This window comes from Pseudorca crassidens, chromosome 6, assembly GCF_039906515.1.
Source record: "Pseudorca crassidens isolate mPseCra1 chromosome 6, mPseCra1.hap1, whole genome shotgun sequence".
Classification (NCBI taxonomy): domain Eukaryota; kingdom Metazoa; phylum Chordata; class Mammalia; order Artiodactyla; family Delphinidae; genus Pseudorca; species Pseudorca crassidens.
In genome coordinates, this window is record NC_090301.1 from 29,562,833 (window position 1) to 29,581,741 (window position 18,909).

Genomic DNA, 18,909 nt, shown 5'->3' on the forward strand with positions numbered 1-18,909 from the left:
GCATCTCTACTGCATGCCAGGCAAGGTTCTAGGTGTTAATGGACCATGTATTCCTTCATCCCTCTTCCTTTTCTCACCTCTTATCTCCTCTCATCCAACTTTCAGACAGGTGCCTTTTTATCTCATCTACTGTAAGAAGTCATACACATAAACTTTTCTTCTTATGCCACAGGTACAGGCGCTCTCTTGGCATATGGTATGACACTTGACTTTAAGTAAATATGAATCCAGTTCTACAAAGTGAATCTACTTCTCCTTTTTCATTATGCTAGTTTTTCAAATTAACACCATGACAACATCAGACAACACTGTGCACTGGAAGAGTAAAAGTCCGTTTCCCGAAGGATCACAGTGGCCTGACCAAATTCATGAATCCCAAGGGAACTAATTTATACAGGAGATACTGCTTCACCTCATAAGGTTTAATCTTATACTTCTGAAATCATTAACCAATAAAAACAAGCAATCAGTTTCCCAACATACATAAAATAACTATGCCTGGAGGGAAAAAAATCACTTGATCCATCCCACAAATGAATGGGATGCTCTACTGAGCATCATGTCTTTCTTCAGGGTAACTCTGCAGTACTTCATCAAATTATGTATAAATCTGTCTAGAAAGTACGATCCAGCATCCTCCTCCTGGGTACATGCACCAGAGAAATTCTTACACAGTTCCATGGGCAATGGGTCCACAGGTCCATTACAACCTGGCTTGTGGTTGTAGAGAGCCGAAAGGAATCTAGACTTCTCCCTTGGGAGAATGGAAGAGTGTTGGACATACTCCATAGGGTACTCTCCAACAGTTAGGTATAATGGACTAGATATACACAGTCACAGGCATAAATCTTTAAACATTGTGTTGAGTAGCATAACACCATTCATATGAAATAAAATTACACGCCCACAAAACTGAAATATATATATATATATTGATAAGAACACATACAGATAAAAGATCATGTAAGATACCTTAAAATGGTTGCCTCATTTGGATAGGGGTGGGGAGAATAAGAAGGGGACTGGAGATAGACCAAAATGAAAACAGCAAACAATACTGGGGCTTTGCCCAGATCCATGACACAGTATATTATGCCACTGTCATATGTATTTCCAATACATGAATGAGAAAGATGATTAATGGTCTGGTGTTTGTGTCACACTAACCCTCTGCACCTGAAGTTCATGTGGAAATTAACAAGATATCAGTCATAATCACCAAAACATGCTATTTATAGGTGCTTGACTTCTTTTCTACTGTTCTTCAAAGTCAATGGAAAATACTGATTTTCACCATTAATATTTGTTTTACATGGTAAAGATTCAATTAACAGCATGCTATTGAAAAAGAACATGCTTTAAAAAAACAAACTTTATATCCCTTAACCCAGAGGAAATGTTTTTGCTGGTTCACAGATAACACAGGAGAAAATAACTACAGTTATTTATGAAATCTTTTAACATAAACTCATCAGAAGGTGATCTGTTTTGAATAAAGAGGATGGTCAAACACTTAGCCAATTTAAAGGGCACACCCTTACATACAGGTGCCTGCTATGTGTATATAAAAAGAGAATCTTCAATCAGATTTGAATGGTAGATACGTTAAGAATAATAAACATTATAAATAATAAATTTAAAAGTATGGTATTTCACACTGACAGTTTTTAGATTATTTTTCTATGCACCACCCTCACTCTCCAAACTAGGGCAAAGGAAGTTAGTGTGTTTTTTATATTATCCTTCCCAGTACAATCAGATCAGATACAGATTAATTTTGGACATCAAATTTGATTTTTGAAATAGCTTAATATTTTCTCCAAAGAAGACACTAAAAACATATTTAGGTTACTGCATTTCGATTCTAACCAGAATGCAAAAAGGTTTTATCATATTTCAATGCAATTTTAGAAACAAAACTAAATTATATTTAATACATTGGGTTGTATATCGATTAATGGGTACTTATTAACTGCTCTCTTAATAGACTGTATGAAGTTCAGCTCATCTGTAAAACGTGTTGAGATAGCAAAAATCTGGCAGAATTCAACCTGAATTGCTTTCGCCTTGCAGAAGGTTCTTACAGACTTCAAAATATCATTTTTTAGACTGCAAAAAGCTCTTGCTGTTTAATAATACTGAACACTGGCAGGGAGAAACCATAAATGACTTCTTACATGCTTAAAAAATAGTACTTTTCAAGTATGTGAAAAATGATCTGCATTCTTACTTTGCATTCTAGGTGAACACCTTATTCTTACTTTGTATTCTAGGTGAACATCTTGGCTATTGTGGGGGGACAATGGGAACCAATTTCTAGCAAGTGCTGATAATTGAATGAAGTAGACTAATATCTAGTCTCCATGAATGAGTGGATTTTAAATACAAAATCTGAGACTCGGAGGTAAAAAGTTCCAGACATATTTTTAAAAGGACTTGATAAATCAGCACAGTCTAAGAATCAGCTACCTGAGGCCTGAAGGTGTTCTGGAATACTCTAGAAGACTACTCAGTGGGGATAAGAAAGGATTTGAGAATCAGCTAGGGAGCTGGACTGCTTGACTTTTAAGAATTTATCTGATCTCAATTTCTCATGATTCAAAGGAAGCTCATAAAAGAAGCTGTAACTTGTTCTTGGAAACAGGAACCAAATACACAAATATACCTGTAATAGTTTCCATTCAGGGATCACAAATAAAGGTGAAAAAAATTTCACCTTCATTGAGGTATAACTGACAAAAGTGTAAGATATTTCAAGTATACAATGTGATGATTTGATATACATATACATCGTGAAAACCCTTTTAATCAATTCAGCAGCCTTTGTAAATCCCTCCAACTTCAATGTGGAGATTCAAAAATCATACACTTTAGCCAAATCAAAAGAGGAAGCAAGGTCACCTAGCTCTTAGCCTCTTCTAATACAAGAAACAAGACCTTTAAAAAGGACGTTTATATGTTGACTTTTAACTCTCAAAAACACCAGAGTAGGAAATAATGCAATTAAGTCCAACTCTCAAAAGATAATTTGGATCATGCTTTCTTTACGTAGTAAGAAAACATTTTCTATTTTTAAAAAATAATAAAATAAATATGGGATTGCTACATTCAAAGCCCTAAATCAGAAGTGGAAGATGGCAGAGGGATTAATGGCGGCAGGAAAGCATCCCCCAGCTAACCACGGACTCCTCTCACGGGTGAAGACAGATCAGAGTAGACCTAAGCACATCTAGCTCAAAGATGCACACTCTCACGTTCTTGGACTTATCCTGATGCCAAGAGCAAAGCAAGGATAGGACTGACTCTCTGGATTTTGCACAAAGGAGACAAGAGAGGCACCTAAGCTGCTCTACAAAAAGCATTGCTACGGAGCTGTTAGGGAAATTCTACTAAGAAAAACATTTGGATTCCAGAGTCCTGTATCATCCTCTGCTGTGACAGAGATAAGTCTTAGTAACATAAAAGGTTTTGTGTCCTTCTTAAAGGCCAATTTTCACGAATGTAGGAGTATCATCCATTATCATGGTTACCCACCCACACACCTGTGCTACACACATGCTGAGTAACACCTAAGGATTTGTGAAGCTTGTATTTTGGGGCCATGTAATTTAATTATTACTTACCAGGAAGTGGCCTTCAAAGAAACAGCCAAAAATACTGGTTTTCTGTTGGCTTTTTACGTAGCTTTACTATAGGACAATGGGGACGATGCTATAAGATACTCTACATCAACATCAGTATCTGATCAACACCACCAGATATTAAGCAAGCCTTATCTACTGAGCCTTGCAGGAAGAAAGAAAAGCATCCTGCATATAAAACAGAAAAAAATTATTTTCAAATAAGTCATGCAATATTTGAATTATAAAAAGCACTTCCAAACAGCATATCTTGAGGAGAACTATACAGTCAAAACAAAGAACACGCAATATCAAAATACTAAAGCACATGGTTATCATCATGGAAGATGAGTTAGAACTGACCACTTAGAACACTTTTATAAACAAATCATAATAAACCATAGTTTGGGTTCTAATGTTGGAGATTCTACTCTTACAATAATTTTAAAAGATTAGGGGAAATGATCCTACATGATGATTCTAGTCTATGAATCACCAAAAAATTGGTTCTAGAAAACAACATAATTCTTATTGGCAGCAGACGATGACCAAGAATCTTAATGAGCTCTTTTATCTGATGTCAAACCCCTACTTCATATAGATTTTACAGTACTTAAAGGAAATTTAATAAATTACTGTTTGGGACTAATTTATGCAAAATACAGGAGTAGTGAAAGCAAAGCAAGATGAAAAAGTCAAGTGATATAAAATTTATGTCTCTATTTATGTATAGCTAAGGTTCACCTTTGTAGAGCTTTTGAAACATAACTTCAATGGGATTACTTTATTGCTGAAAAACATCTCAACTCTCAAAGGCTTTGACAGTGGGTGACCGTGAATTCTGATGCCAGTTCTGTCACTTACTGTGTGATTCTTTTTTTTTTGAGAGTAGGAAAAAAGACTGTTTAATGAATTAAAAGTCAGAACATGGCATAAAATAAACTGCCAGGACAGAGTACATGAAATAATATGCCATTAATTATGAACTATACAGAGAATAGCCATTATATCAGAAGCAGGTTGTAAGAAATCTAACCTGTCGGCAGGTCAGCCATGCTTCCCTTGTCTATCATTTCCTCTGTGGAGGGTACATGGGGAGGAACGTGGACCATCTCTGTTGAGACAAAATTCTGCTGGATGTACTAAAATGGCAATTACTGTCTATTCAGAGCAAAAAACAAAGTAGATGATGAGAAGAATGTAAAATTCATTAACCTTCCTGCCCACAGCTCCTATAGGAGAAAAAAATCCTATTGCTTAAAAGATATAATTTAAAAAATAGCAAGTGGTGGTACTTTCAGGTGTGTATTTACAAAGCTGCCCCAGACGTACCACCCTGCCATGGCAAAGTTTCTATTTTTTCTCCAACTTGCTGTGTGATTTTATCAATTTCTCCAAGCCTGCAGAGTCAATGTTTGATATGGAATGCTCACGGGCTGTATACAAGTGATGGGCTGTTGATACAGGGTAGTTATCGCCTCATCTCTCTTGCCTACCTTTCAGGCCCTTACACTCTCTGACCCTCAAACCTTTGGCCAACTCTTACACTTTAGGTCTGGGCTTAGACATTTAGTTCCATAAACGTTAGCTTCCTATTTAATCCCACCCCTCCTAAGGAGATAAAAGCATCCTCAATTTTCCCCACCGCGGCACTTCTCAGACTGTATGTAATTGAGATGCCTGTAGGATTGTCTTTCTCCTCCATTGTTCTGTAAGCTTCGTGAGGGAAGAGTCTCTCTCTGGCAGCTTCAACACTGTCTGGGACTTAGCAGGTACTCAATAAACATTTCTGGAAAAAAGTGTTTGAAATGGTTCATAAAAGGCTTCAATCAATAGAAATCTATCCATCAATCCACTGAGGTTAGAAAGTAGCGGGGGCTTCCCTGGTGGCGCAGTGGTTGAGAATCTGCCTGCTAATGCAGAGGACATGGGTTCGAGCCCTGGTCTGGTAAGATCCCACATGCCGCGGAGCAACTGGGCCCGTGAACCACAATTACTGAGCCTGCGCGTCTGGAGCCTGTGCTCCGCAACAAGAGAGGCCGCGATAGTGAGAGGTCCGCGCACCGCGATGAAGAATGGCCCCCGCTTGCCACAACTAGAGAAAGCCCTCGCACAGAAACGAAGACCCAACACAGCAAAAATAAATAAATTAATTAATTAACTCCAACCCCCAACATCTTCTTTAAAAAAAAAGAAAAAAGAAAGTATGTTATGCTTGGCTACTACGTGAGAAGTCCATTTATGTAACTTTTCTGGTCATTCACAAAATCATGGCTGCAGACATTAACCATTATGCTACCAAATGTTCTGCTACATCAGCACCAAAGGGATAAATTTCTCCCTGATAGCAAAACATTTATATCTCTAGACAGACAGATAAACTTCATTTATCAGATAATGGAAATTATACACCCCAGCACCTGGCCTTTCCCACCTGTCAGAAAAGTAAGATCTAAAATCAGTAGCTTATGCAATTAACTCATCTCAGATGCCTTATAACAGCTAATCCTCTGTGCTTTTCAATTTTTTTGTCAAAATTAACTTCTGCTGTAATTCTTCATTAACATTAATCTGTCTTGAATTCTTTTCCTATTTAGGTTATTACAGAATATTGAGCAGAGTTCTCTGTGCTATACAGTAGATGTTTGTTGGTTATCTGTTTTAAGTGTAGCAGTGTGTACATGTCAACCTCAAACTCCCAGTCTATCCCTCCCCCACCCCATCCTTCCACCCCCCCGCCCCTGGTAACCATAAAAACCAAGAAGTAGTCTGAAGAATGAACTAAGTTCTAGTTTAATTTGGCCACATTCTGCATGGGGGTGGACACCTGCAAAGGGTTTTCTTTAATCCATCAGTCAAGAAATAGTCTCTTGGGCTTCCCTGGTGGCACAGTGGTTAAGAGTCCACTTGCCAATGCAGGGGACACGGGTTCGAGCCCTGGTCCGGAAAGATCCCACATGCTGCAAAGCAACTAAGCCTGTGAGCCACAACTGCTGAGCGTGTGTGCCTAGAGCCCATGCTCCACAAGAGAAGCCACCGCAATGAGAAGCCCGTGCACTGCAACAAAGAGTAGCCCCTGCTCACCGCAACTAGAGAAAGCCAGCACGCAGCAACGAAGACCCAACGCAACCAAAACTAAATAAATAATTTTTTTAAAGTAATAGTCTCTTAATTCAATACATCCCAGATTAAAAAAACAATGCCATGTGATCCCACTGACAATTAGATCCCTTTGATTCTGCTAGAAATTCTTAGATGCCTATTTTTTTTTCTTTTCTGTGTGAGAGGCTATCACCACAGCTCCTCATTTCTGGGCAATCACAGTCTTCTCATTTCTTAGAACTTAAGAGAATTTAAATCTAGCTCCTATAGCCCTCATGATTTCCTCAGCCTGGTGTTTAATTTCTCTGGATCCCATTCACCCATAATAATTATCGTCAACAGGCAAGAAGGGGAGAGGGTAATGAAGTCTCTTACTGCAGGTAGAGGGCAAACATCCACAGTCCTTCACCACTTACACTAGATCTCATCCACCTATGGAAACCAAAAATCAGTACAATATACCAATGGTTTAATTGTGATTTTGCTTTTAATGCTTCTGCTATCATGTTTAATTGTGGAAGTCATTCTCAACCCATTTTGAAAGTAGGTCAGATACACATCCTATAAAATAGAACTAGAACCTACTAACATTTAGGCAATACTTATTTTAAATCTTTTCAAGAGTTTCAGGACCTGATCTAGCAGCTTAAAGATGGGTCATCAAAAGCAAATGATAATGATATTATCCAAAGCATTCAATATAGGTTTAACTCTTCAAACAGAAATGCCCAAGGGAGACCTGATAGGTACTCACCTGATCAGAGAAAGTAAGGCAAAAAGAACTACCCTGTACTATGGAATCAAAATGCTTAAAAATATACAGGAAAGGATGACTTAAGGAGAGAAACCCCACAGCAACTCATTCCTGCCAGCACTGGAAATCTTAGAACACTACTGGGCCTCTAGGACATAGGAAAAGCAATATTTATCTTCATTGTATTGCACATGGCACAGTGGCAATCAATACTCACAGCAACTGTGGGGGTCTGTGCCTCTTAAGGTTCCTTATTATCACAGAAACTTTTTCAAAATTGCATAAATAAAAAAAATAAAAAAATAAAAATAAATAAATAAATAAATTGCATAAATAGTTCTACTCTCCCTGAAGTACATAAATGCAAAAGAGACCATAATCTCTCAGAACGACACTTTGAAATTATAGCAGCAGAATTAGCTACCAGAAACAAACAGGCTTGCCCATTAACAAGCAGCAGCTTAATGCTGACTATCCCACTGCAATAAGCAATAAATGGATGAGGCTGGTGTATTTGTTTGCTAGGGCTGCCATAACAAAGAACAACAGAAATTTATTTCCTCATAGTTCTACAGGCTAGAGTCTAAGAGCAAGGCCTAAGCAGCACTGGTTTCATTTTGAGGCCTCTCTCCTCAACTTGCAGATGGCTTCCTTCTCACCATGTCCTCACATGGTCTTTCTTCTGTGCACACACAAGTCTGTGTCCAAATTTCCTCTTCTTAAAGGATACCAGTCATATGGGATTAGGGCCCACCATAAAGATTTCATTGTAACTTAATTACCTCTTTAAAGTCCTTATCTCCAAATACAGTTACATTCTGAGTTACTAGGAAGTTAAGTCTTCAACATATAAGTTTGGTGGGGGGACAAAATTTGGCCCATAACAGATGGTCTGGTCTGCTCAACAAACAGGATTATTTTTACTAAGAGGGAAGTTTATAGCAATACACGCCTTTTTCCAGAAACAAGAAAAATATCAAATAAACAATCTAACCTTACACCTAAAGGAACTAGACAAAGAAGGGAAAATGAAGTCTAAAGTCAACAGAAGGAAGGAAATAATAAAGATCAAAGTGGATTAAATAAAATAAGAGACTAAAAAGAGAACAGAAAATATCATTGAAACTAAGAGCTGGATCTTTGAAAAGGTAAACAAAATGGACAAACCTTTAACTAGACTCACTAAGAAAAAAAGAGAGAAGGCTCTGATAAATAAAATCAGAAATGAGAAAGGAGAAATAACAATGGATGCCAGAGAAATACAAAGGATTATATGAGAATATTACAAATACCTACATACACCAACACATTGGACAACCTGGAAGAAATGGACAAATTCTTAAAATCATATAACCTTCCAAGACTGAATCATGAAGAAATAGAAAATCTGAATAGACCAATCACTAGTAAAGAGATTAAGAGAGTAAACAGTAAACAAAAGTTCAGGACCAGGTGGCTTCACAGTTAAATTCTCCCAAATATTTGAAGAAGATTTAATACCTAGCCTTCCCAAACTCTTCTCAAAAATTGAAGAGGAAAGAATGTTTACTAACTCATTTTATGAGGTCAACATTACCCTAATAACAAAACCAAACAAGAACAACACACAAAATATTTACAGGCCAATAAGTATATGACAAGATTCAACACCAAAAACTCTCAATAAAGTGAGCATAGAGGGAGTGTACCTCAGCATAATAAAGCCCATACATGACAAACCCACAGCTAACATCATACTCAATGATGAAAAATTGAAAGCTATCCCTCTAAAATTAGGAACAAGACAAGGATGCCCACTTTCACCACTCTTATTCAACATAGTATTGGAAGTCCTAGCAAGAGTAATTAGGCAAGAAAAAGAAATAAGAGGCATTCAAACTGGAAAGGAAGAAGTAAAACTGTCACTATTTGCAGATGACATGATTGTATACATATAAAACCCTAAAGACACCACAAAAAAACCTGTTAGAAATAATAAATGAATACAGTAAAGTTGCAGGGTACAAAATCAATACACAAAAATCTCTTGCATTTCTAATGCTAACAATGAACTAGAAGAAAGAGAAATTTAAGAAAACGAGCCCATTTACAATCACAACAAAAAGAATAAAACATGTAGTAATAAATTTAAACAAGGAAGTGAAAGACCTGCACTCTGGAAACTACTAAGACACTGTTGAAAGAAATTGAAGAAAACACAAATAAATGGAAAGATATTTCATGCTCATGGACTGGAAGAATGAACAGTGTTAAAATGTTCATCTTACCCAAAACAATCTATTTCAAACTATATTACAAAGCTATAGTAATCAAAACAGTATGGCATTGGCAGAAAACAGATACATAGGTCAATGGAACAGAAATGACGGCCCACACATACATGGTCAATTTACAACAAAGGAGCAAAGAACATACAATGGAGAAAGGATCATCTCTTCAATAAATGGTGTAGGGAAAACTGTAGGGAAAAATGTGGTGTAGACAGCCACATGCAAAAAAATGAAACTAGACCACTATCTCACACCACGTATAAAAATCAACTCAAAATGGACTAAAGACCTGAACGTAATTTCTGAAACCATGAAACTCCTAGAAGAAAACATAAGCAATACACTCTTTGACATCAGTCTTAGTTATATCTTTCTGGTTATGTCTGCTCAGGCAAGGGAAACAAAAGGAAAAATAAACAAATGGGATTACATCACACTAAAAAGCTTCTGCACAGCAAAAGAAACTATTAACCAGACAAAAAGACACCTATCAAATGGGAAAAGATATTTTCAAATCACGTATTTGATAAGGGGTTAATAGCCCTTATACATAAACAACTCATACAACTCAACAACAAAAAAACTAACAACCCAATTTAAAAATAGGCAGAGGAGCTAAATAGACATTTTTCCAAAGAAGACATACAGATGGCCAACAAGCACATGAAAAGATGTTCAACGTCACTAATTAACACAAATAAAAACCACAAAGAGATATCACTTCATGCCTGTTAGAAGGGCTATTATCAAAAAAGCAAGAAATAACAAGTGTTGGCAAGGATGTGGAGAAAAGGGAACCCTCATATACTGTTGGTGGGAGTGTAAATTGGTGCAAACACTGTGGAAAACAGTATGGATAGCCCTAAAAAAATTAAGAAGAGAGCTACCATATGATCCAGCTATTCTACTTCTGGGTATTTATCCAAAGAATAAGAAAACACTACTTTGAAAAGATATATGCATCTCTATGTTCACTACAGCATTATTTATAGTAACCAAGATATTGGAACAACCTAAGTGCCCATCAACAGATGAATGGATAAAGAACACATGGTATATATACATACAAAGAAATACTACTTAGTCATAAAAAAAGATGAAATCTTGGGACTTCCCTGGTGGTCCAGTGGTTAAGAATCCTCCTTCCAAAGCAGGGGACGTGGGTTCGATCCCTGGTCAGGAAACTAAGATCCCACATGCTGCAGGGCAACTAAGCCCACGTGCTCTGGAGCCCGCGCACCACAACTAGAGAGCTCGCATGCCACAACTAGAGAGAAGCCTGAGCTCCACAACGAAGATCCCGCGCACCGCAACAAAGATCCCGCATGCCGCAACTAAGACATGGTGCGGCCATATAAATAAATATTTTTTAAAGAAAGATGAAATCTTGCCGTTTGTGACAACATGGATGGACCTTGGGGATTATGCTAAGTGAAATAAGTCAGATGGAAAAAGACAAATACCGTATGATTTCATTCATATGTAGAATATTGAAAACAAACTTAACTAAGTAAATAAACCAAACCAAACAAAAAACAAACACATAGATACAGAGAACAGAGTAGGGGTTACCAGAGAGGAAGGAGCAGGAATGAGGGGGGGAGGCGTGAAACGGGTAAGGGGGATCAATTGTACTGATGAATGATAACTAAATTTTGGGTGGTAAGCACGCTGTATTGTATACATGAGTAGAAATCTAATGTACACATGTAACTTACATAATGCTATAAACAAATGTTACCTAATAAATTTTTTTTAAAAAAAACAGGACTATTTTAAACCCTATCTGAACCTTCTGCATTTTCTTTATACTGTTAAAAATTGACTGAAATAGTTACATTCTTTTTTCTCACCTAATGTGAACAGATGAGCCATCATTAGAATTATGCCCAGCTCCCTTGTAAATTTATAGTCCAGGGCTGTGATCAAAGCAGCCACAGAAGACTCCAGACAGACGGCCCAGGCTGCACATCAACATGTGACTGAATGTCACCAGGTCTCAGGTTGCTGGAAATGATCACATCTTCCTTGCAGGGTTGGTGACAGCATTTAAAGTGGAGCATATGAGTAAAGGGCTTAGCACAGATCTATTACCATCATTACTATTGCAGTAGATAGCCTTCCTTCTACAGACCCCTGAAATTAGGAAATAAAGCATTTAGCCTGTAAATTAGCAGCATCTTAAAGACATAGAATTCTGAAGTGGAAAGCAAGGTTACTCGTCATTTCTAACTCCTCTGGACTCAAACCCAGAAAACATGCCTCAGCGGGCAGCCTCAGCAGCAAGTTTGAGACCAAAAGCCTGAATTCCCAAAAGCCAGTGCCTTCCCTCGTCCGGATGTGTGAGAGGAGTTCCAGCAGTGAGACTGATAGGCAGATAACAGGAGAGAAGCAGGGGGTCAGCACTGACATGTATGGCCAGCCAACCTTAGGTCAGGAGTCAAGCCAACTCACAAGTCCGCCCCGGACTGCACTGCAGGTGGACCTGCCTCACTCTTCTCCAGCCACAGCTTCTGCTCCTATTCATTCACAAAAGGAAAATGGGGCAGGAGACCTGTCTCTCCTCCACATGCTTCTCCTTATAAACCAAATTTTAAGTTCAAATCTCCAAATTTGCAGAGCTGGAAAAACAGTCAACAGAACAAGACTGAAATTCCCCCTCTGAATCCAGTGACTCCAAGCAGGCAGCTTGCCTTCCGTCTGCTGATCGGTGGTTCAGGCTTCTTTGAGAGAAGGGGTTCACTAGTCTTCACTCATACCAGGGGTTCAATGCCTTCCTGCTCTCAAACCTTGGCTCTGCCACTTCCCCACGTAAAATGCACCTTTCTCCCTACCACATCTTTCCAAATCGAAGCATCTGTAGCAGACTCCAACATGCCCTGCCCACATGGCCTCAGCATAACACGCTGAAGGCGGGTGACTGGAAATACCTAAGATTTCTGGCTTTTTTCTACCTGAGAGGAGGCACGAGGGACATACTGAAAAGTTATTGCCCCCAGAAACAGCTCTCAACCAACAACAGACTGGCACTTGGTGAACAAAACTCCAGCTTCCTCACCCCTCAGTTCAATAATATTCTGGCATGTTCTAGAGGATGAATCCATGGACTCCCAGGGTTTCCTCAGTGGGAATGAGCCCCAGTTGGGCACGTGGGAAATTACCCTTTTTTAGCTCCCTTCCCTTCCACTTGTCACTCCTCAGCTCCCTAAATGTATTTCCTTGCTTCAGGATCTGCTACCAGAGGAAGCAAAACCAAGACAGCATCCTTTAAGAAAAACATTAAATCTCATCTTCCCCATAAAACCTTCCAACACCAAGGCTTCCCAAGTCACTTCCTATCATGTTTACTATAATTTGCATATATTTTAATCTCTTTTCTCTGCTATGGGCTCTTGGAGAGGAGGGATTCTTTTACACAGCTCTGAATTCCCTGGGTTGCTCAGCACAGTACCTTACACAAACTAGATGCTCAATAAATGTTTGTTGGCTGAATAAACAATGAATTAACCATGCTAATCAACACGGAAGCCAGGGTCTTTATTTAACCTAGCTGAAACTACATCAATGTGGCTGTTTTCTTCTTTCAAAAGCATTGCATGAACTACATTTCATGAGAAAACTACTGTGGGCATATATTTCTTTAAAAATCAACATTTTCTAGATATTCATCTTAAATCAAATACCCCCCAAAATCAGAACAAAGATACCATAAACTGGGTGGTTAAACAACAGAAATCTATCTCTCATACTTCTGGAGACTAGAAATCCAAGAACAAGATGCTGGCTGATTCAGTTCCTGGTGAGGTCTCTTTTCCTGGCTTGCAGATGGCTGCCTTCTTGCTGTGTCCTCACATGGCAGAGAGAGAGGGAGCAAACTCTCTGGTGTCTATCTTATAATAACACTAATCCTATCAGATCAAGCCTCCACCATATGACCTCATTTAACCTTAATTACCTCCTTGGAGGCTCTATCTCCAAATACAGTCATATTGCACGTTAAGGCTTAAACACAGGAATTTTAGGGGGAATTCAGTCCACAGCATGGAGCATGCCTTTCCAATTAGCAGACATGTATAAGTACCACACATTACCTTAGTTAGTCCTTACAACAACCTATAGCTTAAGAAGCTAAGAATATATCCATACAATGGCATATTATTCAGCTACAACATAAATGAACCTTGAAAATATTACACTACGTAAAGAAGCCAATCACAAAAGGTCACAAGTTGTATAAATCCATTTATATAAAATGTCCAGAACAAGAAAATTCATAGCAACAGAAAGTAGATGAGTGGTTACCAGAAGCTTGGGGGGAGGGGGTGTGACTGCTATAGGTACAGGGTTTCTTTCTGGGGCAACAAAAATGCTCTGGAATTAGATGGTGGTAATAACTGCACAACTCTGTGAACATAATAAAAACCATTGAAGGGAACACTTTAAAGGAGTGAATTTCACGGTGTGTGAATTGTATCTCAAACTATTACTAAAAAAGAAGTTAAGAAATTTGCCCAAGGTCACACAGCTAGTAAATGACAGCCTCCAGATTCAAACCCAGGTCTGTTTGACTCCAGAACCTATGCTCTCAACCATTATGTAACTCTGATCACAATTATTCCCAATTAACATTTGCTGAAGACACCAGCAGATTTAACTATAGGTAATACGGCATAATTCCAATCACACATATCAGAGAGAGAATCCTCAGACTCCCTGAGGACTTCCAAGGATCAACAATACACATTAAGAATTGCTGGGGACTTCCCTGACGGTCCAGTGGTTAAGAATCTGTGCTTCCATGCAGAGGGCACGGGTTGGATCCCTGGAGATCCCACATGCCACGGGGTACAGCCAAAAAAGAAACAGAATTGTTAATCTAGTAATCCTTTTAAACTTTATGTAACTTGGAACAATGGTCATTCTAGAGAAAAAACAAAACAAAATTGAAAAGGGGAGTATCCTGAAAGGAGTATGACAAAAGATCCTCTGAAGCCACAGCTAGGACTTTTGGGGCTAAAAAAATGTAAACAGAACGGTGTGATGGCCATGCTTCCTGCCCTCCAGTGGCGTCCTACTCAAATGCCTCCCCGTGGACAACGGCCCTTCACGGTCTGGCTACACGGCTTCCTCTCTGACCTCATCTCCTCAGTCTCCCACCATCCCCTGCCCCCCGCTGCACTCCAGTCACATCAGCCTTGGTCCTTCTTGACCATCCCACATTCTCCTCAGCACTTGCTGTCTCACAGTCCCAGCTGAGTGGAACCTTCTCACCTTCCAGCCTCATGTGGTGTCTCATCTTGGATGATCAGGTCTCAGCTCAATGTCCCTCCTCAGAGAGACCTTCTGGCTTCTGTGACATCTAAACCACACTGGCCACTCCCAGCTGAAGTCTCTTTCCATCACGTAGCCCAGCTATATGTTTTTCAATGCACTCGTCTTTATTTAGTGGTTCACTGTCTGTCTTCCCCTGGAACAAAGCTCCATGAGGGGAGACAGCGAACTTGTCTATTTCACTCCCAGCAGCATCAGCACCTAGAGCAATTGCAGGCATAGAGCAGACGCTCACTCAATATTTGTTGGCTAAATTAAAACACGCACCTCTGCCATGAGATGCCTGAGCAAGCCGAGGCCTCACTTGTTCAATCCATGAAAGCGCAGACGCAGAAAGTTCTCCTGCCAGGAACTCACAAGAGGGTAGTCTTCACAAGCTGGCAGTCCAGCCCGGGTGAGGTCATTAACCATTTAGATTCTGCAGATACCACTTTGATTAGTTTATGTTAACACCTTAATGCTTTCTTTCCTTCACTGAGCTCGTAGACCTATCATACACCTTTTGCCCTTCCCCACCTTAACAATTTAAAATTGTTGTAAATAGTGTGGCAACGACCACCCTTTGGTGGAAATGAGATTCCTCTTTGCTCAGAAGCTCTTTCTCCATGACTGATTTTAAAAATTCTCTTGACTCTTTACGTTCATTCTAATGGAGCAGCCATTGAAATTTAGTGAATCACAGCCATCGAAAGTTATTTAAAGTAGAGACCCACCCTGGCCAACACTTGTCACACTCTTACCCAATTCCCTTGTCTCCGGAGATCACGTGAGCATTGCACACACACGTTGCGCTCAGAAGGCTCGGGACTCTGAACAGGGGAGACACCATGTGATTATGGGTCTCATGGTCTCCCTCTCACTGCATTTACTTGTCCCTATAGAGACCTCCATTTTTTCCTGGTCCTCTTGACCTCATCTCCATTCTTACCCAAACTGGATCCTGATAGCAAACTACCCTAGTTATTCACCAGTATTCAAAGAGCTCTGTCTCCACTGCTCTTCCTCTGAGTCACCACCAGAAAACACCCACACTACAATCTACCTTCCTCCCCCACACAGTGCAGTGACGGAGTTACTGAGCACTCCAGGTTAAAAAAATAAAATAAAACACCATCAGGTACAATGACACAAACACCAACACATAACATATGACTTCTAATGAAGATTGCTCATAAATTCTTTAACATGACCTTGGTGAGCTTCCTCACCCATTTCTCTCCATGTTAGCCTAAACTTTCATCATTTTCCTCAAGCCCAACCCGCCCTCCTTCTCCATCCCAATGGTAGATAATGCTGTCTCCAAGAAGAAAGAAATCTTCAGAGATGCACTGAACTCCATCCCTTCTCCTGCAAGCTTATCTCTACCTGCATATGCCCTAATACCTTCATACAAGTTAGGAATGAACTCTCTCCTGGTTCAAAACTAAGTTGCCCTTGTGTTCTTGCTCTCACTCCCTTCTATCTTCACCCAGATCTTGCTCCATAAATTATCTCCTCTCTTCTGTATCTTCATTCCTCACTCTTAACATCTCCATTTGTCAGCCTAACACTTGCTCTGTTATCCCTGAAAACCCCTTCCTAGACCCCAATGTCTTCTTCTGGCTACTATGCTAGCTCTCTTTCCTTCTCACCCAAACTTACCCAATGAGCAATGCTGTCTCCAAACCATCTCCTCTCAGTCACTCCCAGCCCACTGTAACCTGGTTTCTGCCCCAAACTTTATGGAAACTGCTGCCTTCAGACCATCAGTGATTACTTAATAGGTAAATACAAAGGCAATCTTTGCCCGTTATCTCACTAGATCATTCTGCTGCATGTGAGGCTATACATCACAACTTTCTGTTTTGAAACTCTCTATTCAATCATGCTCCTGATTCTCCTCCCACTACTCTGATCACTCATTCTCTGTCCCTTCATTGGCTCCTCTTCCTCTCCTCAACCCTTAACAATCTTCCCAACTTATGCTCTCCTTATTTTACCCACCCTTCCTGAATGAACATGGTCTCATTCACAACCACGTTTATCATTAACATTCCTATGGAAACTACTTTTAACTCTACTATCTCTAGCCCCCACCTCTTCCCTGAGCTTTAGACTGTTATATCCACCTACTGCCTAGACATGGCTTCATGTATGTCCCAAAGCCCCTCAAATCAATTATGTCTACTCTGATTTCACATTCTTTTCTCTTCACCATTTAACCTGTTTTTTCCCTGTGCTGCCCATTTCACCTGGATACCACCATCCACCCAGCTATGCAATCAAGGTACCTCTTAACTTGAACCCTTCTTTCTGCCTTGCCACCCACATCAAAGCAATCCTAATGATTTTTATCAAACGAAGACTCCTCAAAAGCATTCCCTCTCCATGCCTTTTAGCACTTCCTGAGAACAGAACTTCTGGTTATCTGCTTACTTCATTTTTCACAGTCTAGGGGATAATAGACCAGCACTGAGCATGACATACAAGACCTTGCATGAGTTGAGCTGTCCCTGTGCCTACCTCTCCTGACTCACCTCCCTCAACCTTGTAATTTACCAAGAAATTCAACAAAAGACTCATGCTCCCTTTAACATGCCCCACTGCTACATGGCCCTTCTCCTTAGCACACACTCTCTCCTCTGCCTAGAACACAATTCTCCATTCTCTCTCTCTCTCTCTCTCTCTCTCTCTCCCTCTCTCGCCCATCCATCCCCAACACTTCCCTTCCTCACTAGCACTTGCCCTCCAAGATTTAGCTCAAGCATCACCTTTCCTAAGATGCCTTTTCACACTCCTCCAGCCTGGAGAGCTTCCTCTCTCTAGTGCTACCATAGCATTCCATGTTTATCTCCAGCACAACCAATTTCACACTGCTCTAAAATTATACGTTTATCTATTAACCTCTCCCAAGTAGACTATAAGCTCCTTAAGGCAAGGACTGCTCATAGTAGGTGCTCAATTTGATTCCTCTGCATGTTAAATATTCGTGGTAAATAATTTTCTGATGTGTCTCCAGACCTCTAAGTACCCTGGATGTCCCCATATGACCCTTTCGCAGGCACAGTGCTGACCCAGCATGGTGAAAAGGAACTCAACCAATGCTCAGCAGACTCAAAGAGGAAAACCTGCAGTATCTTCAACACAGGAAATTCTGAGTTCTGCTGATTCATTCTGACTTAAAGCTGCAATTACACTTGAGTAAGGAGCACCCAAGCTGACCCTGCATCTTTTTTTCTGCAGAGCTCACAGAATTTGGCACACAAGAAATTTAATAGTTGTTCTTTATAGTCTTCTGCAATCTCTCAGATATTGACTGTGGTCACCCACATTATAGTGTCTGATAGCATTACGTGGTATTTTTCTGGCAAAAATGCAGTCTTGGTCAAAATACCGATGAGAGTTTAAAATATTGACTGGAGCTCCTTAAACTAAAGAAAACCATGCAGGAAAGTTCTTTCACCAAAGAAAGGCTCACTGCTGGCTCAATTCGAGGCTGAAGAGCCCTGCTTAAGGCAACAGCTCTTGTTCGTGCTTTGTACAAAGACATCTGTGCAATTGGTTCCAACTTGGGAAATAGCATTTAAATATCAACATAAACACATGCTCAGAGAAAAATCGGGTAAATCTTCATCAGGACCAAAATTTCTAACCAACTGTATTAGAGCAAATTACGGAGCAAAGAACCTTCTCAAAATAGGTATTTGCAAGTCATCATTTTCTTCTGTTCTTCTGTTCTTCATACAGAAGTCGTGTGAATTGCATACTGAAAGGTAAAGTGGAATTTCTAGACTGAAGTCTAACTATACTTGAGTCAGTAATTTATCATGCTTGCTATATATTGTAAAGATTA

The 18,909-nt window shown here is 39.7% G+C and overlaps 1 protein-coding gene across 4 annotated transcripts in view; it reads right to left on the reverse strand.

Annotated features, from left to right (window-relative positions):
• ADAM23 (ADAM metallopeptidase domain 23) overlaps positions 1-18,909 on the reverse strand; it is a 164,616-nt gene that overhangs the window by 99,080 nt on the left and 46,627 nt on the right. The gene's annotated exons all lie outside the window — the stretch shown is intronic.